Here is a 12,371-nt window from a genome sequence, read left to right as displayed (position 1 = left end):
GAAGTTGGAAAGATTTACAAAGGACGAATGTCCTTAAGGAAGAAAATTTATTTGTTTATTTGCTAATTCCAGCCAGTACTTTCCCCCACCCACACCCAACAATAACAGCAACAAACAACCATTGCCTTTCCTTCCTTTACTGGCATAATTTTGCACTATATAAAATCACCAGTATGATTTCACTAGCTGTTTAGATAATGTGGTTGGTGCAACAAATAAAGCCCATAAAAAACAACATAGCAGATCACTTACCAGTGTAGAGCAACTTAATTGTTGTTTTAAGCGAACCCTGATTGACAAAGGGGTTTGTATTTAAGTTGTGATGCTGGCATTTGTTCTAGACAAAAGATAGGATTGACTATGGTAGTTATTATTCTCCCCTGCAGTTTACTTTTATTTTACTAAGAGCAAAAGAGCAGTAAGGAAGAAAAAAAAAAAAAAAAACAGTTCTAACCTTATGCAAATGCAGTTCTCCAAATAGATCATGTTTTGCAGATTCTGGAATCATTAAGAGAGATATGGTTACATAAATCTAAAGAATTCCAGGATTTTAGAGATAGGGCCATAAATATCACAAGTCAGTCTCTGTAGTCCGTGCTTCTGAAACTGGGATGCCTATGGCTTAATTAAGTAGGGACATACCAAGACTGTTCCAAGAAAACTACAAGGTAAAATCCCACAGAATGACATTGTTATGGGGCCTGACACAAGGTAGGCCATAGTTTATTAGTTTTGCTAGATGTTAAATAATTTAAAACATTATTATTAAAGCATGAACCTTGATGTATACAAATTAAAAAAAAAAATCATCTCGGAGATTTCGGATCCCAGGGATGGAATGAGAATGTGGTGAAACAAGTTAACCATATTGTTAATGAATTAAACAACCTATCAAGAGGTTTCCGGGGCTTGGGGAAAATCACTGTTGATCCTGGTAACTTTGGAAATGAGTGGAGTTTGTAAGGCCAAAGATAAAAGAAACTAAACAATATTTATACATATTTTCCCTTGAGAAGCTGTATGTGTAGGTATGAGCAGAGGTGATGGTGCAGATCCATCAGCTGTGAGAAGGAGGAATGGGTTAAAAAAACAAAAAGAAACCATAAGCAAGCTTTGTGCTTGAGTTGATAAAGTTGTTTCCAATGGGGATACAGATGAAAAAAATTTAGATTTGCTATAAGCTAAGCTAAGTCACTTCAGTCGTGTCCGACTCTGTGTGACTCCATAGACGGCAGCCCACCAGGCTCCCCCGTCCCTGGGATTCTCCAGGCAAGAACACTGGAGTGGCTTGCCATTTCCTTCTCCAATGCGTGAAAGTGAAAAGTGAAAGGGAAGTCGCTCAGTCGTGTCCGACTCTTAGCGACGCCATGGACCGCAGCCTACCAGGCTCCTCCGTCCATGGGATTTTCCAGGCAAGAGTAGTGGAGTGGGGTGCCATCGCCTTCTCCGAGATTTGCTATACCTATATGCTAAAATAAATGAATGACCAACAGTGGAAGTCAGATGTTCCACTGTTGGTATGAGAATTTACAGATAAGCCAAAGGGAAAAGGCTATACAATGAACCATGTATTAATGAATCCACATTGGGAAAATTGTATGTTTAGCTGAATATCAGTATCTATGCATCTGTATACGCTTTGGTTACATATATGAATATTTGTGGACAGGCATAGAAATATAAGCTAATATACACAGGTGAATTTCCTTGCTGTGTCAGGAACTGGAGGCAAGGTACACCAAGCCCACCTAGACCTCAGATCTTGGTTTCTTATAGCACCCTCCAATAAAAGGAACCAGGACAATTTGGAAACATGGCTGATTCTAGAACTGGGGCAGGAAACATCCAAGTTGAGTCTGGAGTATCTTACAGTGCCAGAAAGTTTTTTTCTTTTATGTGACTTGAAAAAAAGAGAAAGAAAACTCCACAATGACAGAAGTACATCAAAGGGATTCAAGAGTCAAAAGAGCTCCTAATAGACAAAACTGGAACAATTTGAGCAAAAAAATAAAGTAGAATTAGATTATTGTTGTTGTTCAATCACTAAGTCGTGTCTGACTCTTTGTGACCCCATGGACTGCAGCATGCCAGGCTCCTCTGACTTCCACTAACTCCTGGAGTTTGCTCAAATTCATTGAATTCACCATTGAATTGGTGATGCTATTTGAAAGTAAAAATAAATATCCACAAGTCTGTGTGTATATAAATAAATGACTGAATAAATAAATAAATGGCGAAGAAGAGACAAAGTGCTTGTGCAGAAAAATTCCAAATAATTTCTGTACTCTGCCCTCCAGGAGGTGAAGGATAACTGTCTATTTCTTTTTTAAAAATTTGTATTGAGTATAGTTCATTTACAACATTGTGTTAGTTTCAGGTGTACAACAAAGTGAGTCAGTTATACATTTATCCATTCTTTTTTAGATTCTTTTCCAAACCTAGATAGCTACATGTAAAAGAATGAAATGAGAACACTCCCTGACACCATACAAAAAAATGAACTCGTAATGGATTAAAGACCTAAATCTAAGGTTGAATACTATAAAACTTTTGGAGGAAAACAGGCAGAACACTCTTTGCCATAAATCACAGCAAGATCTTTTTTGATCCTAGAGTAATGAAAATATAAAAACAAAAATAAACAAATGGGACCTAAATAAACTTAAAAGATTTGCACAGCAAAAGAAACCATAAACCAAGCTAAAAGACAACCTTCAGAATGGGAGAAAATACTTGCAAACAAAGCAACTGAAATGGGATTACCCTCCACTTCTTAAGTGTGGGTTCTGTCTAGTGGCTTCCTTCCTCCTATGGAACTAGGAGGAGAGGAGCGACTCTGCCGTGGGGAAAACTGACAGATACCACCTCAGCCAGGAGCTCAAGGTCAACACCATCAGTGACAGGTCACATGGGTGGTACATTCTCTAGATATGATGTGATGAGAGGTGCCCTTCATGTGGGGTCTTCCTCCCCAAAACTTATAACCCCAGTCTAATGAGAAAAACATCCCAACTGAGGGGCATTCTACAAAATACCTAACGACTAGTCCGAACAGTTAACCACCTGATGTGAAGAGCCAACTCATGCAACTCATTGGAAAAGACCCTGATGCTGGGAAAGACTGAAGGCAGAAAGAGAAGAGGGCGACAGAGGATGAGATGGTTGGACATCATCACTGACTCAATAGACATGAGTTTGAGCAAACTCCAAGAAACAGCAAAAGATAGGAAAGCCTGGCATGCTGTAGTCCATGGGGTCCTAAAGGATTGGACATGAAAAATAACAAGTTCTTCAAAACTGTCAACTTCATCAAAGACATGGCAAGTCGGATAACTGTTACAGTCAAGAAGAGCCTAAGAAAATTTGACAGCAAAAAGAAAGGTGGTACCCAGGACAGGATCCTGGAACAGAAAAAGAATATTAGGTTAAAACTAAGGAAATCTGTATAAACTATGGTGTTAATAAATAAGAATGTGCCAATATTGGTTCATTAATTGTAACAAGTATAACTTACTAATGTAAGATGCTAATAATAGGGGAAATTTGGTACAAAATATATGGGAATTCTTCATACAATTGTGATTTTTCTATAAATCAAAACTGTTCTAAAATAAAAAAGTTTATTTTAAAGAAAATCTGGATAAGTCATGGGTGAAAGTCCAAGAATGATGAATCTTTAGAGAAACAGGTTGAAGGCAGGCTGAGTAAGGACTAAGCCAGAATATTGAGTGTCCTTTGGCCCTTCTCTGCATCAGGGGACTTTGGTGGTGAGGTTTATGGTTTATTGAATACTACCTTAAACTTTGGACTTTACCTAAGATAACTCCAAGCAAACTTCAAGGATTTACAATCTGCTGGTGGTTTAAAAAGTAGAATAAAGAAGAAGACTGGCAGTCCTCCAATGATTAACCAATATATTTACATTATCCAGGTTAAAAAAAAAGACTTTTTATACAAAGAATTAAATCAACCACTTATCAGTAGGACTTACTAAAATATTTTGGTTTAAGATGTACAGACAATAAGTTGAGCTACTTTCTTTTAGCAATATTTTCTTAGGTGCTTTTTAAATTCCTTTGGAAGTTTATAGTGACTGGATATATTTATGCCAAGAATCCACCTAATCTCATTTCAGTACTTTCCCTCTTTCTTTTTACCTTTTACACTTTCCAAAGCTAATATCCAGGTAATTCTTGAGGATGAAAAATCTCATCTGTTCAGTTTATATTTAGGACTTGAAAGCTTTTTAAAATGTATTGCACCTATTTTTCATTTAACAGCCTAGAGTACCTGTTAAATTATAACTTGTATTTGAATCTTAAATTAATCATACTTTATTACTAGTAAAATGATTCATCAAATTAAGTACATGTTCTACTTTGCTCAATATCTTTGTAAACATTATAGATAAACTTTTGCCTCTTCCTCTCTCTCTCCCGCCCTCGCTTCCTACTTTCCTTCCTTTCTTTCATCCAAAATGCTCATTGAGCATCTACTCTGCCCAGGATTTAGGAAAACAATACAAAGAACATATGCATGGTATCAAGGGAGCTCACAGTCCAGTAACAGCAGATGAATGGACATATCGTGAAACCTCCTGATATAAATATTAGACTGCTGCTAAGTCGCTTCAGTCGTGTCCGACTCTGTGCGACCCCATAGAGGGCAGCCCACCAGGCTCCCCCGTCCCTGGGATTCTCCAGGCAAGAACACTGGAGTGGATTGTCATTTGCTTCTCCAATGCGTGAAAGTGAAAAGTGAAGGTAAAGTTGCTCAGTCGTGTCCAACCCTTAGTGACCCCATGGACTGCAGCCTACCAGGCTCCTCCATCCATGGGATTTTCCAGGCAAGAGTACTGGAGTGGGGTGCCATTGCCTTCTCCAAAATATTAGACTAGGCATGTGCAAAGGATGCTTGTGATGGGAACACAGAGCAGAAGGCTGTTACTCAGATGGGGGGTGGGGGAAGGCCTCTCTGTGCAAACTCCTCCCTCACCCAGCACTGGGCTATCAGTTTCAGGAAATTGCTTCCTATGTCCTAGTTACTTCTGAAATCTGATCTTCTCAATCAATTGACAAATGCATCAGACATAATCATATCAGCCAGGCCCTTCTTATCAAGTCCCAACTTGCCTTTATAATGTCTCCTAGAAGTAAAAAACAAGGTGTTTGTGATTAAATCCTAGAAGGAGCCATGAAATTATTTCTGTCCTCCAGTCCTCTTCACATTAAATACATAAAATAGAAGGGGTCACTTTAAAAAGTGATCAAATTTGACTGCTTTGTATATTATTTAAATATTTGCATGGAAAGTCAGATTTCTTTAAGGGTTTAGAAAGTTTGTGACTTAATGTTTAAAATATTTCTTTAAAACTTTCTTTTCTGATAACGTGGTCTTTTTAAGTTGTGAGTGATTAGGGATTCGTGGTTTCTACACCAAACCAAAGTGATAAATAGCTAACAAGCCATAATCTGATAGTGCTGGTCTCAATGACTGTCTTGGAAAAAGAATGCCCCCATTGTAATGTTGTACAGGGCAAAGTGGAAGCCTGTCAGAAGGGTCTTAGTGTCATAGTTTTGCTCCAAAATGTGCTGGATATCAAGGATCATGTCACATTACTGTGTAAGGCAGTGCCCACATCGCTACATAAAACCATATTATGTAGGCAAGACCCAGACCACCAGCAAATATCAACACTGACATACCAGCTCCATCTTCCACCCATCAAAGTCAGCAGCAGATTTTCTAAAGTTTTTATTCAGGGAGTGCTTTATTAAAAGTCTTACTATTTAATTCAGAAAAGAGATATGTCTACATTTGTGAACATTAGAGGAAAAAATTCAGTAAAGAATTAAACATGTAAATTTCACATGCCCCACTGTTTTATTGAAAGTTTAAATCAGATCCTGCAGACACTTTACTAACACTGAATCTTAACAGAAGATGTTTATAAAACCACTAGACTGACATCTGAGCCCATGACTTCTGTCAAGAAAGAATCTGTTACTTACACAATGCACTTAGCATACTACCTGGCTTGAATAAAACATGGGTGTCATTCGGCATGCATTGTTAGTTAGTCAACAATCAGTTCAGTCGCTCAGTTGTGTCCGACTCTTTGTGACCCCATGAATCGCAGACGCCAGGCCTCCCTGTCCATCACCAACTCCCGGAGTTCACCCAAACTCATGTCTATCGAGTCGGTGATGCTATCCAGCCATCTCATCCTCTGTCGTCCCCTTCTCCTCCTGCCCCCAATCCCTCCCAGCATCAGAGTCTTTTCCAATGAGTCAACTCTTCGCATGAGGTGGCCAAAGTACTGGAGTTTCAGCTTTAGCATCAGTTCTTGGTGGCTCAGAGGTTAAAGTGTCTCCCTGCAATGCAGGAGACCTGGGTTCAATCCCTGGGTCGGGAAGATCCCCTGGAGAAGGAAATGGCAACCAACTCCAGGATTCTTGCTTGGAGAATCCCATGGATGGAGGAGCCTAGTGGGCTACAGTCCACAGGGTCGCAAAGAGTCGGACACAACTGAGCCACTTCACTTTCACTTTCCAAAGAACACCCAGGGCTGATCTCCTTTAGAATGGACTGGTTGGATCTCCTTGCAGTCCAAGGGACAGCTCAAAAGCATCAATTCTTCTGCACTCAGCTTTCTTCACAGTCCAACTCTCACATCCATACATGACCACTGGAAAAACCAACCATAGCCTTGACTAGATGGACCTTTGTTGGCAAAGTAATATCTCTGCTTTTGAATGTGCTATCTAGGTTCATCATAACTTTCCTTCCAAGGAGTAAGCGTCTTTTCATTTCATGGCTGCAATCACCATCTGCAGTGATTTTGGAGCCCCCAAAAATAAAGTCTGACACTGTTTCCATCGTTTCCCCATCTATTTCCCATGAAGTGATGGGACCAGGTGCCATGATCTTTGTTTTCTGAATGTTGAGCTTTAAGCCAACTTTTTCACTCTCCTCTTTCACTTTCATCAAGAGGCTTTCTAGTTTCTCTTCACTTTCTGCCATAAGGGTGGTGTCATCTGCATATCTGAGGTTATTGATATTTCTCCCGGCAATCTTGATTCCAGCTTGTGCTTCTTCCAGCCCAGCGTTTCTCATGATGTACTCTGCATAGAAGTTAAATAAGCAGGGTGACAATATACAGCCTTGACGTACTCCTTTTCTTATTTGGATCCCAGTCTGTTGTTCCATGTCCAGGTCTAACTGTTGCTTCCTGATGGTATTCCCATCTCTTCCAGAATTTTCCACAGTTTATTGTGATCCACACAGTTAAAGGCTTTGGCATAGTCAATAAAGCAGAAATAGATGTTTTTCTGGAACTCTCTTGCTTTTTCCATGATCCAGCGGATGTTGGCAATTTGATCTCTGGTTCCTCTGCCTTTTCTAAAACCAGCTTGAATATCTGGAAGTTCACGGTTCACATATTGCTGAAGTGTGGCTTGGCGAATTTTGAGCATTACTTTACTAGCGTGTAAGATGAGGGCAATTGTGTGGTAGTTTGAGCATTCTTTGGCATTGCCTTTCTTTGGGATTGGAATCAAAACCGACCTTTTCCAGTCCTGTGGCCACTGCTGAGTTTTCCAAATTTGCTGGCATATTGAGTGCAGCACTTTCACAGCATCATCTTCCAAGATTTGAAATAGTTCAACTGGAATTCCATCACCTCCACTGGTTTTGTTTGTAGTGATGCTTTCTAAGGCCCACTTGACTTCACATTCCAGGATGTCTGGCTCTAGGTGAGTGATCACACCTTCATGATTATCTGGGTCGTGAAGATCTTTTTTGTACAGTTCTTCTGTGCATTCTTGCCACCTCTTCTTGATATCTTCTGCTTCTGTTAGGTCCATACCATTTCTGCCCTTTATCGAGCCCATCTTTGCATGAAATGTCCCCTTGGTATCTCTAATTTTCTTGAAGAGATCTCTAGTCTTTCCCATTCTGTTGTTTGCCTCTATTTCTTTGCATTGATCACTAAGGAAGGCTTTCTTATCTCTCCTTGCTATTCTTTGGAACTCTGCATTCAGATGTTTATATCTTTTCTTTTCTCCTTTGCTTTTCGCTTCTCTTCTTTTCACAGCTATTTGTAAGGCCTCCCCAGACAGCCATTTTCCTTTTCTGCATTTCTTTTCCATGGGGATGGTCTTGATCCCTGTCTCCTGTACAGTGTCACGAACCTCCGTCCATAGTTCATCAGGCACTCTATCTATCAGATCTTGTCCCTTAAATCTATTTCTCACTGTCACTGTATAATCATATGGGATTTGATTTAGGTCATACCTGAATGGTCTAGTCATTTCCCCTATTTTCTTCAATTTCAGTCTGAATTTGGCAATAAAGAGTTCATGATCTGAGCCACAGTCGGCTCCCGGTCTTGTTTTTGCTGACTGTATAGAGCTTCTCCATCTTTGGCTGCAAAGAATATAATCAATCTGATTTTGGTGTTGACCATCTGGTGATGTCCATGTCTAGAGTCTTCTCTTGTGTTGTTGGAAGAGGGTGTTTGCTATGACCATAGCCTTCTCTTGGCAAAACTCTATTAGCCTTTGCCCTGCTTCATTCCATATTCCAAGGCCAAATTTGCCTGTTACCCCGGGTGTTTCTTGAGTTCCTACTTTTGCATTCCAGTCCCCTATAATGAAAAGGACATCTTTTTTGGTGTTAGTTCTAAAAGGTCTTATAGGTCTTTATAGAACCGTTCAACTTCAGCTTCTTCAGCGTTACAATAGTTTCAATAAATAAGGAAAGTCTTTATTACCAAAGATAGTTCTTTGGTTAAACAGCATTATTGGCAGATCAAAAGTGAAAATGAAAGTGAAGTTCCTCAGTCGTGTCAGACTCTTTGTGACACCATGTACTATAGCCTATCAGGCTTCTCCATCCATGGGATTTTCCAGGCAAGAGTACTGGAGTGGGCTGACTCCAGCAGATCTTCCTGACCCAGGGATCAAACCCGGGTCTCCTGCATTGCAGGCAGATGCTTTACCCTCTGAGCCACCAGGGAAGCCCCTGGCAGATCAAGCCTCTCATTTAATCCAGATAAAGAGTATTCTGTGGAAAAGCTACAATGGAAGCAAGCCTGCCATGCAAGGTATGTGGAGGAGTGAACTGGTAGTGGTGCTTCCTAATATGAGACTATTACAGAGGGAGAAACGGACAGAGAGGTTAGGGTTTAACAGAGACCAGAGGTCAGAAGGCACTCACTTCCTCAATTACAGTGTTGATTTCATTCACCTTCCCCTGGAAACATCCAGGGTGGCAGTGAGCAGTAGAGAGAGGCAGGAATTTAAAGGGGAGTGGTGGTGGGGGAGGGCGTGGGGGCGGGGATGGCTGTGTTTTATAGAGCCGATGACCAGTGCCTGCCAGGGACTTCTGACCATTTGCACCCTTTTGCTCAAACTCTTTCCTTCTCCTCCTTGATGTTCTTCTTTACTTTCTTGGAAATAGCCATTGCTCACCTTTTAAGATTCTAATCAGAAATCACATCTGCCAGGAAACACCCCTTATGTCAGGATAACTAGTCTTCCCCATCCCTATCACCCTGTTCTTATCACAACCTGTGGCAGGTACCCTTCTTGGGTAGATGGATACCCCTTGAGTCTTTCTTATGATATCATTCTCCAAGCAGTGGAAGATTCTCCCAGTCACTGCTTAGGCATTTGCCCTGGGAAGAAATTTAAAGAGAAGTGAGCATAGTGATAATGAAGGGTGATGGGATATTGTCTGTGAGGAGGACCTGCAAGGCTGAATGCAACCTATTTTGACATCACCAGTGTGGTCACCATTGCAGTCAGTCTAACATAGCCTAGGATCAAAAGAGGCACAGAATGAAGACAGGGCTACCTCCGTCTCTTGGAAGCAATAGAAAAACTATAACAAAGTAAGTCTCAACAGGAAGAAGATTGGTGTGCCTGAAATACATACATGTGCTTATGTGTATTTGTGACATATGTGGGGATGCATGTCTATATCTATAGCTATCCATCATTTAGTAAATGAGTGTACCAGCCACCCTAGACACATATCCTTTTGCTCTTAAGAGAAATGTTCTTGGCGTGCCTTGACTGACACTCATTCAGATGAGATAATCCCAACAGAATTCCTTACCTTGTCACTCCCAAACCCAGCTAATGTTCCCCGTTTTAAAGTAATTATTTCTGTCCTTTTCTCTAAGGTGGTTAGGCCAAATTACTAATTCCCAAACTAATCAAAAATGAAATCTTTGAGAAGTCTGCTACTCATGATATTGGCACTTTTAACAGATTCAGAAGGAGCCTACTCAAGAAAACATAAGGATGACTAATTTCTGCTCAAACATGATAAACTGCACGGCACAGACTTAACAAGATTGTCTGAATCAAATATAAAACGACCAGCTTCAAGATTTGCAAGAATGTGTTCCTAATTTAAAAAGAACATCATCTAGTCAAATTACTTGTGAAGTATTTCTGTCAGATTTTCCCATATCGTACTTCAGAGGTCAGTACACTTTTTCAAGAACGGGCAGGATAGTAAACATTTTCAGCTTTGCAGGCCACACAGTGTCTTATTCAACTCTGCCACTGGAGTAGGGGAGCAGATCTAGAAAACAGGTGCCAGTAGAACTCAGATATTAATTGAAATGATAATCGCAGCTGAGTTTCCAGAGCCCTGACTCCTTCATACTCAGAGCTATGGTAGGTAGAATTGCTCCCCAGATAAGGAGACTGAGCAAACAGCTAATGATTGTGTGTTCAGTTGCTTTAGTCATGTCTGACTCGTTGTGACCCTCTGGACTGCAGCCCGCCAGGCTCCTCTGTCCATGCAGATTCTCCAGGCAAGAATAGTGGAGTGGGTTGCCATACCCTCCCCCAGGGGATCTTCCCAACCTAGGGATTGAACTCAGGTCTCTTATATTTCTTACACTGGCGTGTGGGTTCTTTACCACTAGCACCACTGAGAAGCCCAGTTAATGAATGGCAGAGCCTTGATTTGAAGTTGGTTAATTGGCTCCAGGGCCTCTACCATTAACCCACTGGACTCTCCTGTCTCCATCCAGATGACTCTTCTCATTCTGCCACTGACTTACACAAATCTGTAAAGGTTCTTTGGAGAAATAGAATCAAGAGGATGTGTGAATGTATCTATACATCTATATCTATTTATTTTTAAAAATTGGTTCATGTAATCATGGACATTTGATAAATCCCAAGTTGGCAGGGTAGGCTGACAGTCTGGAGACCCAACAAAGAATTGCAATTCAAGTCCCAAGGCAGTGGACTGGCAGAATTCCCTCTTGCTCCAGAGGTCAAATATTTGTTCTATTCAGCTCTTCAACTGACTAGATGAGGCCCACTCCTATTATGGAAATTTACCAATTTAAATGTTTATCTCCTCCAAAAAACACTTTCACCAGAAACGTCCAGAATAACGTTGAACCAAATATCCAGGTGCCCATGGCCCAGCCAAGTTGACACATGAAATTCACCATTGCCCAGTGGTTCTCTGCAAAAACCCATTCGGGTTCCTGCCTTGTTTCCCTGATCCTGACAGTCAGGTAGTGTCAAGTGAGTTGATTTTGGAAACACCTTTTGAAATTCTAACATCAAAGGTGCTATATAATTACCCAAGGTTTCTACTTCCTTCTTCTCACCCCTTACTCCCTTTTCCTTCCTTATCTCCTCTTTCCCCCGTCTCCTTTTTGTCTGGGAAAAGAAGGTGAGACAGAAAAAGACGTTTTTAACAGTCAGAGTTTTGCAATGTGATACCGTGGTGTGTTGCAACACTGTGATGCCTGAGGCAAATGAATCTAAAAGACAAATTTCATTTTAAGTGAATACACTGTATAATAAATCAGCACTCACCTATCTTAGACCCTTGATGTCTTTATATGTACTTTTTCTTCTTACTCCTCAGATAAGTAATTTTCAAAATGGAACAGAGTTTGAAGAATTGAAGTTCAGCTCCTAATTTCCCACGGGTAATGTTGAAAACCTATTCACATATGATTATTTACATCATAGCCTTATTGCAAAAGGGAAATGACTGGATCTCAGGCAGCTACAGCCACGACCTTCTGAGTCCCTTCATTCTGAGAGCAGGATACTTGCCTGTTCAAATACACAGAAGTGGTGTTTTCTCCACATGGTAAGTCAAAGGCCTAGAATGACAAGTACAGGAAAAAGGCTACCTTTTGGAGTATCTATGCTAAGTTGCAGAGAAGGCAATGGTACCCCACTCCAGTACTCTTGCCTGGAAAATCCCATGGATGGAGGAGCCTGGAAGGCTGCAGTCCATGGGGTCACTGAGGGTCGGACACAACTGAGCAATTTCCCTTTCACTTTTCACGTTCATGCATTGGAGAAGGAAATGGCAAC

At 40.7% G+C, this 12,371-nt stretch overlaps 1 protein-coding gene and 1 long non-coding RNA gene across 2 annotated transcripts in view; one reads left to right on the top strand and one right to left on the bottom strand.

The window, feature by feature from the left end:
* LOC109553382 (uncharacterized) overlaps positions 1-12,371 on the bottom strand; it is a 53,899-nt gene that overhangs the window by 20,408 nt on the left and 21,120 nt on the right. The gene's annotated exons all lie outside the window — the stretch shown is intronic.
* The window catches only part of PRAG1 (PEAK1 related, kinase-activating pseudokinase 1), a 71,348-nt gene continuing 68,327 nt past the window's right edge, over positions 9,351-12,371 (top strand). The window contains exon 1 of the mRNA XM_070781312.1: positions 9,351-12,141. The gene's annotated coding sequence lies outside the window, so the exon portion shown is untranslated. The remainder of the gene's footprint in view (positions 12,142-12,371) is intronic.

This window comes from Bos indicus, chromosome 27 (assembly GCF_029378745.1).
Source record: "Bos indicus isolate NIAB-ARS_2022 breed Sahiwal x Tharparkar chromosome 27, NIAB-ARS_B.indTharparkar_mat_pri_1.0, whole genome shotgun sequence".
In the NCBI taxonomy this organism is placed as follows: Eukaryota; Metazoa; Chordata; class Mammalia; order Artiodactyla; family Bovidae; genus Bos; species Bos indicus.
Note: the sequence above shows the minus strand (reverse complement) of the source record. Positions and strands in the feature narration are given on the sequence as shown.